This window comes from Phyllobates terribilis, unplaced genomic scaffold (assembly GCF_046119375.1).
Source record: "Phyllobates terribilis strain yellow unplaced genomic scaffold, ASM4611937v1 Scaffold_1__5_contigs__length_1240528914, whole genome shotgun sequence".
NCBI classification, from domain to species: domain Eukaryota; kingdom Metazoa; phylum Chordata; class Amphibia; order Anura; family Dendrobatidae; genus Phyllobates; species Phyllobates terribilis.
Genome location: NW_027362761.1, coordinates 1,200,243,525 through 1,200,257,986, shown reverse-complemented (window position 1 = coordinate 1,200,257,986; position 14,462 = coordinate 1,200,243,525).

Sequence of the window (14,462 nt, the reverse complement as noted above, 5' to 3'; positions counted from 1 at the left end):
TTGCAACCTGATGGAGGTCAGTATAGATGGACTAATAGACCATGTCCCACACACTGCTAGAAGCCGAAATATTCTTTCAGAGCTCGATGCTGAAAAAAATTATATTGAATTTGCAACCTGATGGAGGTCAGTATAGATGGACTAATGGAACAAGTCCCACACACTGCTACAAGCCTAAATATTTTTTCAGAGCTAGATGCAGAAAAAAATTATTTTGAATTTGCAACATGATGGAGGTTAGTATAGATGGACTAATAGAACAAGTCCCACACACTGCTAGAAGCCGAAATATTTTTTCAGAGCTAGATGTAGAAAAAAATTATATTCAATTTGCAACCTGATGGAGGTCAGTATAGATGGACTAATAGAACAAGTCCCACACACTGCTACAAGCCTAAATATTTTTTCAGAGCTAGATGCAGAAAAAAATTATATTGAATTTGCAACCTGATGGAGGTTAGTATAGATGGACTAATAGAACAAGTCCCACACACTGTTAGAAGCGTAAATATTTTTTCAGAGCTCGATGCAGAAAAAAATGATATTGAATTTGCAACCTGATGGAGGTTAGTATAGATGGACTAATAGAACAAGTCCCACACACTGCTAGAAGCCTAAATATTTTTTCAGAGCTCGATGCAGAAAAAAATTATATTGAAGTTGCAACCTGATGGAGGTTAGTATAGATGGACTAATAGGACAAGTCCCACACACTGCTAGAAGCCTAAATATTTTTTCAGAGCTCGATGCAGAAAAAAATTATATTTAATTTGCAACCTGATGGAGGTTAGTATAGATGGACTAATAGAACAAGTCCCACACACTGCTAGAAGCCTAAATATTTTTTCAGACCTCGATGCAGAAAAAAATTATATTGAATTTGCAACATGATGGAGGTTAGTATAAATGGACTAATAGAACAAGTCCCACACACCGCTAGAAGCCGAAATATTTGTTCAGATCTCGATGGAGAAAAAAATTATATTGAACTTGCAACATGATGGAGGTTAGTATAGATGGACTAATAGAACAAGTCCCACACACTGCTAGAAGCCTAAATATTTTTTCAGAGCTCGATGCAGAAAAAAATTATATTGAATTTGCAACCTGATGGAGGTCAGTATAGATGGACTAATAGAACAAGTCCCACACACTGCTAGAAGCCTAAATATTTTTTCAGACCTCGATGCAGAAAAAAATTATATTAAACTTGCAACCTGATGGAGGTTAGTATAGATGGACTAATAGAACAAGTCCCACACACTGCTACAAGCCTAAATATTCTTTCAGAGCTAGATGCAGGAAAAAATTATATTGAATTTGCAACCTGATGGAGGTTAGTATAGATGGAGTAATAGAACAAGTCCCACACACTGCTAGACGCCTAAATATTTTTTCAGAGCTCGATGCAGAAAAAAATTATATTGAATTTGCAACCTGATGGAGGTTAGTATAGATGGACTAATAGAACAAGTCCCACACACTACTAGAAGCCGAAATATTTTTTCAGAGCTGGATGGAGAAAAAAATTATATTGAATTTGCAACCTGATGGAGGTCAGTATAGATGGACTAATAGAACAAGTCCCACACACAGCTAGAAGCCCAATATTTTTTCAGAGCTAGATGCAGAAAAAAATTATATTCAATTTGCAACCTGATGGAGGTTAGTATAGATGGACTAATAGAATGATGCTATGCCCAAAAGGTTTTACTTCACTAGGTGCAGTATAAAAATTGTATTCTATACACAGGTGGTGTAGCTTGCAACACAGATAGGCTACTCCACTGACTATCACACTCTGCAATAGGCCAAAAAGGATTTGCTTTGCTAGATTCAGCCAAATGCTGTGAAAAAAACTTGCACAGCACTGGCACAGACCTGCCTGGCAAAAAGTGATAGGAACTGATGTAACCTTGCCCTGAAAAGGACTGCAATTACAATTAGTCTTTACTCCCAACCTATCTATTTAAGAGCACAGACCTGCTTGATAAAAGTCGTAGGAAATTATGTAATCTAGTCCTTAAAAGGACTGCAATCACAACTCTTCCCTACTCCCAAGCTATCTGTAGATTTGTGCGAGAATTGGCTTGAAATTAACAAGGTATAGCGCACACAGCAACAGCGGTGCCGTCTAACACGCAGCTGCAGCAGTGAGAAAATGGTGGCGACGGGGAAAATGGCTGGGTCTTATAGGGCAAGGACATGTGACATACACTGCCAATGACACATGCCCTTGCTTGTGTGAAAAAAAGCACTTCGCTCCGTGTGTGTGACGCGCCCCTGGGCCTGTGTCGCGCTGCGTTGCGCACGCGGGAGCTTACCCGGAGCCGGATCTCTTGAGGGTTGTAGTCTCGTGGCGGTGACTCGGTCCGTGCCCAGGGAGTCAAACTGAGCGGCGATGTAACAGCGGTAGATGTAGGACGACTACGCCACCCGTTGAATGCAGCTATGGAGCTGCCGCTGCAAGACAGTCCGCTGAGGCCGGTGGATGGATGGTGCAGCGTAGATGGTATAACCCCCAACGGGAGGGGTATGGCCTCAGGGCAGCAGATGTGGATGATGGGGGTAGCAGGAACCACTCAGAGACGGTGCGGTGTAATTCAGGGTCTTTACTGGTAACAACTATAGACCCTCCCGGAGTACTTGCTAGTGAACGGGGCCTGGTCAGTCCTTGAGCAGATGGGATCTCCCCTGGCTAGGCGGAGTTGTAGGCCTCCCAAACTGACAGTACTCTTCTGGCTACCTTGCTAGAAGCGGATATAAGTAGCCCACGTCCCTGAGTGTACCGTGTGGTGCTCACCCGTATGGCCGGTGACTTGGGGCCTTCTAATGGCTTCCGCTCCACGATGGCGGTGCTGGTCCCACGCGTGTGACCGTGCCTTCGGGTTTCTGGGCCTGAGGACCTGAAATCCCCTGCCGGTCGGCTTCTGCTGCTGGGTAAGAGTTAGTCCCCACAGCCTCGGACGCCGGGTCCGGTAAGAAAGCTTCTCAGTCAGGGCGAGCTCTGCAGCTGCCAGCCCCTGACTTGTAGTAGTATTGCTCCCACTGAGCTTCTGCTGTTTCTTCCTGTGACTGTTTCTTGTCTCTACTCTCCTTGACTAACTAACTCTGCTTCAGCCCCGGGTTTTTATAGGGGAAGGTCTTCCCCTCCCAAGACTGGGCAGGAGGTGTGGCATGCACAGGATCCCTGACCAAAGGACCTCCCACCTGCTCTCAGACATAACATTACATTACTGTGGGAAACCAGACCCCTGGGGTGCCACATTCCCCCCTAGTGAAATTTAGTACTCTGGGACTAAACATATTTTAGAAAAACATAACAAGATATAACAACAATAATAGTCCAATAAGAAGAAACACATAAAGGTGGTCACGGCATGTCCGTAACCGGGTGCAGTCTTTGAAGAAAGCAAGGTGTCCATTTCACCAAAACAGGGAGACGTAACCAGGTAGGGGTCTGTCCTACCCCGAGTCCTTAACAGTCTCTAGTCCATCCTGGGTTACGCTCCAACTATGTACAAGGATTCCCGGTAAATCCACCAAGGATTCCTAAAAATAACTGGAAACACAAAATTATACACAAGCAACAATACACAGATAAACATAAATAAAACAATTTATACACTTCAAATCCTCCAGCGTGCGGGTAACTGGCCTCTAGTGGCCCTAGTGGACCTACGGAGCTGACTGTCTGGCCCTGAACTACAGGGTGTAGGAGCTGTCAAGGGTAAACTGGGCAGCTGTCTACCGGCTCTTTGTCTCACTAGGGGTACGGCAGGCTCACTATAAGCAGAGGGTTGATCCTCCTGTTCTGCTTGTGTGGAGTCTTCTGCCTCCTGGACCGGCTGTTCTTCCAGCTCTACCTGTTGCTCCGTAGGTGCTTGGGATGCTGGTTGGAGGAAGGTGAGTACGGGTACCACAACTGCACCATTGACTTGAGTCCAAGACCGAGGGAAGTCCCCGAGCACAGTACTAACCATATCTTCCCTTTCCTCTACGGGTCGATGGTCTTCTTGTTCCTCTTCAGGGTTCCTCAGTTGTTCGGGACACTTCTTCAGGTGGTCCCGGGATACAATGGCTGTGGTTTCCCCTCCGTCTTTACTGATGGTACAAACCTTCGGGTTCTCGTGGCTTGAGGGCAGTACGGTGTACGGGTCCTTCTCCCACTGGTCATCCAACTTGTGGAGCCGTCTCTTCCTCTTCAAGACCTGCTCTCCGGGTACCAGGGGAACAGCGGGAGCATACTGGTTGTAAGTTTTCTCTTGTCTTTCCCTAGCCTGACAGAGACTTCGCTCCACGCTCTCCTGTACTCTCCGGTACTGCTGCTGCCTCTCTGTGTCCCAGTCTGTTTCTGGTGAAGTGTCCTCGGGTGTCAGGACTCCCATTTCCAGGTCAACAGGTAACTTACCAGGTCTCGCCCTCATTAGGTAAGCCGGGGTACAGTTGGTGGAACCTACCGGGATGTGGTTGTATAGGTCCACCAGATCGGGCAACTTCTCAGGCCACAGACTGCGTTCTTCCAGGGGCAACGTTTTTAGAAGATCCATTACCACCTGGTTCATTTTCTCACAAAGTCCATTAGTTTGCGGATGGTAGGGTGTCGTCCTTATCTTCCGGCAGCCATACAGATTGCAGAATTCCTGGAAGACCTCCGCTTCAAAGGCAGGTCCCTGGTCCGTCAGCACTTGGTCCGGGTACCCGTGTGGACGGCAAAAGTGCTGCTGGAAGGCTCTAGCTGCTGTTTGAGCCGTTAAGTCCTTGACGGGGACGACAACCAGAAACCGGGAGTAATGATCCACGATGGTTAACGCGTAGACGTAGCCACTTCTGCTTGGGGTCAGTTTTACATGATCCAAGGCTACCAGTTCCAACGGTTGCCGGGTGACGATGGACTGCAGGGGAGTCTTCTGGCTGGCACGGTCCTTCCTTCTCAGGTTGCACGGGCCACAGTCTCTGCACCACTTCTCGATGGTTCCCCTCATGCCTACCCAGTGGAACCGCTCGCGCAGCAGGAACTCCAGCTTCTTCCACCCGAAGTGTCCAGCTCCGTCGTGGTATGCCTCCATCACCATGGCTGCGTCTCTTCGTGGCACCACTACTTGCCAGAGTAATTCATGCGTCCGGGAGTTAACCATTCTGCGGCACAACTTCCCTTTGTAAAGGAACAGTCGACTCTTCTCTGCCCATAGTTGTTTGGCTTCCTCCGGAGCGTCTGGTTCAAGGCGAGCCTCCGGCCGAGTCAGCATCTCCTTCACCAGTCGGACGGCAGGGTCGCTGTCTTGCGTTTCCGCCCAGTTGTAGTGGGGTAAGGGGTTCAACGTAGCAGCCTGCTTACTCCTTACCCGGTGGGAATACTGGATAGTCCCATGACGGTGGAACGCAGGGAGTTCAACTTCTTCCAGTCCCTCCGGATCTTCTCCTCCGTCTGGCAGGTTGGGCATCCTGGACAGGGCGTCCGCGTTGGTATTGGAGCGTCCTGCCCGGTATTTGATTGTGAACTCGTAGTTGGACAGACGGGCCATCCACCTCTGCTCCAGGGCCCCGAGTCTTGCCGTGTCCAGGTGTGTCAACGGGTTGTTATCCGTGTACACGGTGAACCGGGAAGAAGCGAGGTAATGCTTAAAGCGCTCGGTGACTGCCCATACTACGGCCAGGAACTCTAGCTTAAATGAGCTGTAATTCTCGGGGTTCCTTTCGGTGGGTCGCAGCTTTCGGCTGGCGTAGGCGATTACTCGTTCCTTCCCCTGCTGGATCTGGGACAGTACGGCTCCTAGCCCGATGTTACTGGCGTCGGTGTAGAGGATAAAGGGCTGGCTATAATCCGGGTACGCCAGGATTTCGTCCCCCGTGAGGGCCATCTTCAGCTGGCGGAAGGACTCTTCTTCCAGCTCCTCCCATTTGAAGGGCGGCTTCTGGTTCTTGGCCTTCCGGGACTGGCCTATCAGGAGGTCCTGCATAGGTGCTGCCTTTTTGGTGAAACCGGGAATAAACCTTCGGTAGTAGCCTACCAACCCGAGGAACTGCCGCACTTCTTTTACGCTGGAGGGGCTTGGCCATTCCTTAATTGCGGTGATCTTATCAGGGTCGGGAGCCACTCCGTCAGCGCTCACCACGTGTCCCAGGTACTGCACCTTTGGTTTCAGGAGGTGACACTTGGAGGGTTTCACCTTTAGGCCGTAACTTGCCAGAGCTTCGAACACTTCCGCCAGGTGTTTCAGGTGGTCCTCATACGTCTTGGAATATACGATGACATCGTCCAGGTACAACAGGACCGTCTCGAAGTTTCTGTGGCCCAGACAACACTCCATTAGTCGTTGGAAGGTTCCCGGTGCGTTGCAGAGTCCGAACGGCATGCAGGTGAACTCGCTAAGTCCCATCGGGGTGGTGAATGCGGTCTTCTCCCGGTCCGCCTCTGCTACAGGAACCTGCCAGTACCCGCTAGTGAGATCCAAGGTAGAGAAGAAGTTAGCAGATCTTAAAGCAGCCAATGACTCCTCTATCCTTGGTAAGGGGTACGCATCCTTGTGTGTGATACGATTGATTTTCCGGTAATCTACACACATCCTCATGGTGTTGTCTTTCTTTCGGACTAAGACTAGTGGAGCTGCCCAGGGGCTACAGCTATCCCTGATCACCCCAGCCTCCTTCATGTCTCTAAGCATCCCCTTGGCGTGTTGGTAGTGGGCAGGGGGTACGGGTCGATACCTCTCTTTTATAGGAGGATGGTGTCCCGTGGGGATGTGGTGTTCTACCCCCTTGACTCGCCCGAAGTCTAACGGGTGTTTACTGAACACTCTCTCGTACTCCTGAACCACCCGATAGACTCCTTGTTTCTGGTGTGCGGGAGTGGAGTCAGTACCCAAATGTAGTTGCTGACACCAGTCCTCCATGTTTTTCTTAGAGCCGTTACCTTCCTCCGGGTGAGATGGAGGCAAGGGTTCCACAGATTGTATAGAATTTTGATTAATGGTATATAATTTGGCTAGCGTGGCATACCGGGGCAGGTACACTTCCCTCTCCCCGATATTTATTATGCGAACGGGCACCCTCCCATGGCGTACATCAACCACCCCCCGTGCTGTCAAAATGGTGGGCCTACTGTCCGAGTAAACTGGTTCTACCATTGCCTGGTAATCTCTACCTCTCAGACCAATAGCTGCCCGGCACCAAATCATCATTTCACTTTTTGGGGGCATGGCAATAGGAAAAGGGTCACACATTCTTACGCTACCAATCTCACCGCCGGAGAGTTCCACCTGTTGCCGTCGCATCAGTGCCCGGATCTCTTTCTGGAGCACCCGCTGCTCGCCGGTGCTGGCGTTCTTGGCAACCTGCTGTAAAAGGAAAATCACCTCTGCAAGACAATTTTCAATTACATTAGTTCCTAGAGTTATTTTTGGGTGACTCTCATGTTTGTCAATATCTACAATGATCAGTCCCTGTGCTGCCAGTTCGACTCTACCGATTTTGATGGTCACCTCTTTAAATCCGATCTGTGGCACGGGCTGGCCATTGCTGGCGATGATACTCAAGTCGTCGTCAGGGTAGCGGGTAATATCCGAGTCATTCCAGTACTGCTTAAAGAGCACGTACGGGATGGTGGTGACCTGTGACCCGGTGTCCAGTAGGGCACTCATGGGAATGCCATCCAGTACCACAGGCAAGACTGGACGTCCTCCCACATATCTGTCGCGCCAGTTCGATGGGCCTGGTGATCTTTTTCCTGGGGGTTGGCCCTCTACCCCAGGTTGTGCCCGTTTAAAGAACAGTACCTTGCCATATGTCCGGGTTGATTGCAGCGGCGGCAGATGGGTCGTCCGTCTTCGCTGTATCGGTCACTGGGTCTTCCTCTGGCCGGTGGGGTCCTCCTTGGTCGACGCCACGGGATGTCCTCCGGTCCGGATGCCAGCTGGATCTTCCCTGGGGTGGAAACCTGTAAAGACTGCACAGTTCGGGTTAGCGCAGCAACGCTCTTAGCTAGCTCTTGGACCTGATGGTGTAGGTCTGGAGCCGGGTCATTGTCCAAAGCCTGCGCATCAGCTCCCACAGGCCCTGCCGACAAGGGCGCCGCCTCCTGGTGGTAAGTGATAGCTGGGCGCCTGTGGGTCACAACGCCACCCGGTGCCGGTTCTCGGAGCACCCGGATGGCTCTGTCCTTGAACTGTGCAAAGCCCAGATGGGGATCCTGTAAGGCCATCGCCCGCAACTGGGTTCGGTGGGCATTACAATATAGTCCCTCTATAAATTGTTCGGTCAACAGCCTGTCCTCGTTTCCCACTCCATCAGGGTCGGTCTGCTTAATGGCCCTCAGGGCCTCTTGTAGGTTTAGTGCATAGTCCCTTATACTCTCATGCGCTCGCTGCTTGCACCCGTAGAATCTAAGCTTAATCTCGGCTGAGGTGCGGGTATCAAAGGTATCCTTCAGCCGGGTTAGTATCCCTGCGACAGTCTTCCTCCCAGGTGGCCAGGATTTTACTTCCCTTTTGGCTGCCCCGGTTAGTTGGGCCACCAGGATGCTCACTTTTTGCTCTTCTGTGAGGGGGTACACCTGGAAGAGGCTATCCAGCTTTTCTCTAAAGTCATGCAGGGTATGTGACTCCCCTGAGTACTGGGGTAGCCAAGCTGCTCCCGGGATATAGGGCATGGTGAAGGGCATAACTGCAGCAGCGGTGGCGCTGGTGGGGGTTGAGGCAATGAAGCTCTCCTCCGCATCTGACATCTTCCTCCCCCCTAGTGGACCGTGGCCTACCTTGCGATGATCCTGTTCCGTAGGCCGCGGCTCTGCAGTAGATCGTCAGGGTTGAGGACCTTCCGTCGCGCTCCGGTGACGTCGGCGTCTGCTGGGCTCCTTCCAGGACCTTACGCAACGTCCAGACGTGAGGCGGGGCTTCAGTTCTCGTGCGCTTTCGGAGTCCACGCCCCTCTTCTTCCCGCGCGGCGTCCTCAAGATGGCGTCCAACGGCGGGAAAACTCCACGGATGGCGGGAAGAAAGCTGAAGATGGCGCCGGATGGCGGGAATCTTCACAGATGGCGGGAAGAAGGCTGAAAATGGCGCCGGATGGAGGGAATCTTCACCGATGGCGGGAAAACTTCACGGATGGTAAGTTTTAAAAGTCTCTTTTTCAGGCACGCAGTACCCGGTGGTTGCGGGCACGAAATCCTGCCGACTACGCCAAAGTTGACGCGCCCCTGGGCCTGTGTCGCGCTGCGTTGCGCACGCGGGAGCTTACCCGGAGCCGGATCTCTTGAGGGTTGTAGTCTCGTGGCGGTGACCCGGTCCGTGCCCAGGGAGTCAAACTGAGCGGCGATGTAACAGCGGTAGATGTAGGACGACTACGCCACCCGTTGAATGCAGCTATGGAGCTGCCGCTGCAAGACAGTCCGCTGAGGCCGGTGGATGGATGGTGCAGCGTAGATGGTATAACCCCCAACGGGAGGGGTATGGCCTCAGGGCAGCAGATGTGGATGATGGGGGTAGCAGGAACCACTCAGAGACGGTGCGGTGTAATTCAGGGTCTTTACTGGTAACAACGATAGACCCTCCCGGAGTACTTGCTAGTGAACGGGGCCTGGTCAGTCCTTGAGCAGATGGGATCTCCCCTGGCTAGGCGGAGTTGTAGGCCTCCCAAACTGACTGTACTCTTCTGGCTACCTTGCTAGAAGCGGATATAAGTAGCCCACGTCCCTGAGTGTACCGTGTGGTGCTCACCCGTATGGCCGGTGACTCGGGGCCTTCTAATGGCTTCCGCTCCACGATGGCGGTGCTGGTCCCACGCGTGTGACCGTGCCTTCGGGTTTCTGGGCCTGAGGACCTGAAATCCCCTGCCGGTCGGCTTCTGCTGCTGGGTAAGAGTTAGTCCCCACAGCCTCGGACGCCGGGTCCGGTAAGAAAGCTTCTCAGTCAGGGCGAGCTCTGCAGCTGCCAGCCCCTGACTTGTAGTAGTATTGCTCCCACTGAGCTTCTGCTGTTTCTTCCTGTGACTGTTTCTTGTCTCTACTCTCCTTGACTAACTAACTCTGCTTCAGCCCCGGGTTTTTATAGGGGAAGGTCTTCCCCTCCCAAGACTGGGCAGGAGGTGTGGCATGCACAGGATCCCTGACCAAAGGACCTCCCACCTGCTCTCAGACATAACATTACATTACTGTGGGAAACCAGACCCCTGGGGTGCCACATGTGCGCTGCTGATAGGCTGACAGATTGCACCTCCCCACTGCAAATGCGGGAAAGAGAAAAAAAATGGAGATCTTCATTGTTCCTGCAGAGATCCATCCCCTGCCCCTCCCCCCACCCCGCTGTACACTCAAACTGCGTATTAACATTAATTTTCATCATTACTGAGAAAAAATCCAGTTATGATTTTGGTGCACGAACAGTTATCGAACATAACCTCGTCGAACACCCGTATGTTCGCCGAACTGTTCGTCGTACTGTTCGTCGAACACCTTCGAACACCGTTAAAACCAATGGCAGGCTAACAAAAACACATAGAAATACATAGAAAACACCTTCAAAGGTGTCCAAAAGCTGACAAACTGCTCAGAAGACACAACTAACACATGGAAAAGTGACAAGTACATATAGTCATGCGAAAAGAGGTGGAGGAGTAAAAGGAGGGGGAGACACAGATATAGGCATGTCATGCCCTTCTAAAACTAAAAAAGTGCGAAGCCGACACGGCCAGTCCGTTCCTGCCCGTGCGACCGGGTTTGTGCGAGAGCTGCGGTGGACCCTGACGGCCAGCCCCCCTCTCCCAATACTGGTGCCTGTCCGCTGGTGGGTCGAGCGAGCCCCCCTGTGGTGGAGGCAGCTCTAAGCTTTTTAATTTAAATTGTCTCTCTAATTTGAATGAATACACTTTAAATCCTTTTACAAGGATCTATTGGAGGGCAAGTCTCATGCCAGCAGCCGCGTAATTCCAGCTCCAGTAGTGTCCACTAAAGCTGCTGCAGTTAAAAAGCTTTTATAAGGATCGAGCTCGGCGGTCCACCGCAAGGCATCCTACTGCCAGTCCCAGCCCCTATGCCTTGGGGTGCCTCCCGATGCTCTTCACTGAGTGTTCTGGGGGCCCAAACTATTTCCTTTGAAAAAATTAAGTGTCCAAACTACATGTGGTGTAACTTGCTTAACAGGTGGGATAATCCGCTGATTAGCAGACACTGCTACTAGGCACAAAGTATTTCCTGGGCTAGATGCAGTTAAAAATGTGTAATTAGATACTCTCGTTGGATGCGGAGTCTCCTGGCACGCCATATATTATTCCCTTAAAAAGCTTGGGGTAGGGGTCTAGGGGACCCTTTTATAGGCAAAATCACGGCCCTGTATCGCAATACGTCACCTAGGCTGAAGATGAATGGAACATTTTCATCACCTTTCATAATCACCAATGGGACAAGGCAGGGATGTCCTCTGTCCCCTCTCTTATACATCCTAGTGACGGAGCACCTGCTCTCATCAATTCGCCATAACCCCAATATTAGGTGGATTGAGGTGGGAGGCACCGAGTACAAGTGCTCTCTCTTTGCTGATGATGTCCTAGTATATATCACTCAATCACATATATCCATCCCTGCTGTTATGGCTGAAATAGATCACTTTGTTACATGGTCAAATTTTAAAATCAATGCAGCGAAGTCTGAGGCCCTCGATGTCTCCCACCCCAAATCCATACAGGATTCCATCCAGTCCAACTTTCCCTTTGCCTGGCCCTCACAGGGTGTCAAATACTTAGGAATTCCTATTCATAGAGACCTCTCCCGTCTATGTTATCTTAATTTTGGGCCCTTTATTGAACAACTCCATACAGACCACGGTTGGCAAGTTAGAACTGTAAGATTCACTACGTGAACCACTGGTGTTTTGTGGAAAAGCACATGTACACTGTGTTCCAAATTATTATGCAAAAAGTGTTTAGGAGTGATAAGGGAAGAATTTTTTTGTTTGTCAGTTAAACTCATTGATGGTGATGTGTGTCAGGGCTCTTTATATCACTGTAAGCAATTGCAGACACCTGTGCTAATTAGTTTGGCAGGTGTGTCCAATGAAAGACAAGACTACTTAAGAAGGCTGTCCCACAATATTAAGCAGCCTACATTTTCTGCCAAAATCGGAAAGAAAAAGGATGTGTCGGCTGCTGAGAAGCAACAAATTGTGGAGTGTTTAGGTCAAGGCATGACTACGATCAACATTGCCAAGACACTTCATCCTGATCATCGCACGATCAAGAAGTATGTAGCTGATTCACAGTACACACGTGTGCATGCTGATAAGGGAAAATTGAGGACTCTTTCCTACAGGCAATTATGTCAGGTTAAAAGAGCAGCGTCAAAAAAGCCTTGTCATAGCAGCAGAAAAGGTTTTGAAGCTGCTGGTGCCTCCAACGTCCCCCGAACAACAAGATGCAGAGTCCTTCAGAGGATTGCAGCTGTGCGTAAGCCATCCTGTCGACCTCCTCTATCCACTGCACACAAGCAGAAACGGCTCCAGTGGGCCAAACAATACATGAAGACTGACTTCAAAACTGTTTTGTTCACCGATGAGTGCCGTGCAACGCTCGATGGTCTAGATGGATGGAGTGGAGGATGGCTGGTTGATGGACACCCAACGCAAACATGGCTACAGCGCCAACAAGGAGGAGGTGGAGTAATGTTTTGGGCTGGAATCAAGGGGAGAGAGATTGTCGGCCCCTTTAGGATCCCTGAAGGGGTACAGATGAACTCCATAATGTATGTGAAGTTTCTCAAACAGCACTTCCTGCCATGGTTCAAGAAGAAGAACCGTGTATTCCACAGCAAGATCATTTTCATGCATGATAATGCACCGTCTCATGCTGCACATAACACATCTGCATCTCTGGTTGATATGAGCATAAAAGGGGACAAACTTATGGTGTGCCCCCCATGCTCCCCTGACCTCAACCACATTCAGAACCTCTGGAGCATCATCAAAAGGAGTGTCTATGATGGCGGGAGGCAGTTCACATCTAAGCAACAGCTCTGGGAGGGTATTCTGTCCTCATGCAAAACAATTGAAGCAGAAACCATCCAAAACCTGACAAATTCAATGGATGAGAGAGTTCAGAAGCTCCTTTCGAACAAGGGGTCCTATGTGCAAATGTAACATCACCTAGAATAAAGTTTTGAGTTGAAAACTGTTTGATTTCAGTTTCTAATAACCTGCTAATGCTTATAATTTCAAAAATGACCATTTTTTTGTTCTTTATTAAAATGAAAAGGTTGATCGAAGAGTGTGGGGGATCTAAGAGTGTGGCAACCCAGTAGTCAGGATTACTTCGAATTCTGACAATCTGATGGTCATGTTGCAGGTAGTGCAGCAAGAAGGCACTCATGTGTCTTGCGCATCTAGGAGACCCAAAATTATTTTCCGGGCAAGATGCAGCTTAAAATTATTATTAATTTGAAATCTGGTGGAGCTTAGTATAGATGGCCTAATAGAATCAGTACTGCAAACTGCTACAAAGCCCAAATTATTTTCCAGCCAAGATACAGATAAACATGATTAGTAATTTTAAATCTGGTGGAGCTTAGTATAGATGGCCTAATAGAATCAGTACTGCAAACTGCTACAAAGCTCAAATTATTTTCCAGCCAAGATACAGATAAAGATGATTAGTAATTTTAAATCCTGTGGAGCTTAGCATAGATGGCCTAATAGAATCAGTACTGCACACTGCTACAAGGCCCAAATTGTTTTCCAGCCAAGATACAGATAAACATGATTAGTAATTTTAAAGCTTAAAACGGTTGGTGAGGTGATGATTTTAACAAATCATCAAGCTTTTACTCTCCCCAGGATGACACAGGGGTAGAAAAGTCGTTTCGGATCCATGATTTGCTCATTTTTATGAACGTGAGTCTGTCTACATTATCAGTGGAGAGCCGCGTGCGCTTATCTGTCAGCACACCACCAGCAGAGCTGAACACACGTTCAGACAGAACACTGGCTGCAGGGCATGACAAGATCTCCAAGGCGTAAGTGGCGAGCTCCAGCCATTTATCCAGATTGGAAGCCCAAAAAGAGCAAGGGTCCAGTGACACAGTCATGGCTTCAATGTTTACTTGGAGATACTCCTGTCTCTAGGCGTTGACTATGTGTCAGACTTCTTGTCTCCTGTGGCCTTGCAAAGGATGGGCTAAAAAAGTGGTGAAATGATTCCGCAAAATTGATGTTACCAGCAGATACTGTTACGGTTTGAGTGCTGAACACTCGACGGTCCCACGGTTAGCAAGTTGGAATTGTGAGATTCACTACGTGCACCACTGGTGTTTTGTGGAAAAGCACATGTAAGATTCTGTAACAGTCTCTGCTGATACTCCTGCATGCGTGCATCCCTTTCTATGGCAGGAATAATTTCTGCAAACTTACTTTTGTACCGGGGATCTAACAGTGTGGCAACCCAGTAGTCAGGATTATTTCTAATTCTCACAATTCGAGGGTCAT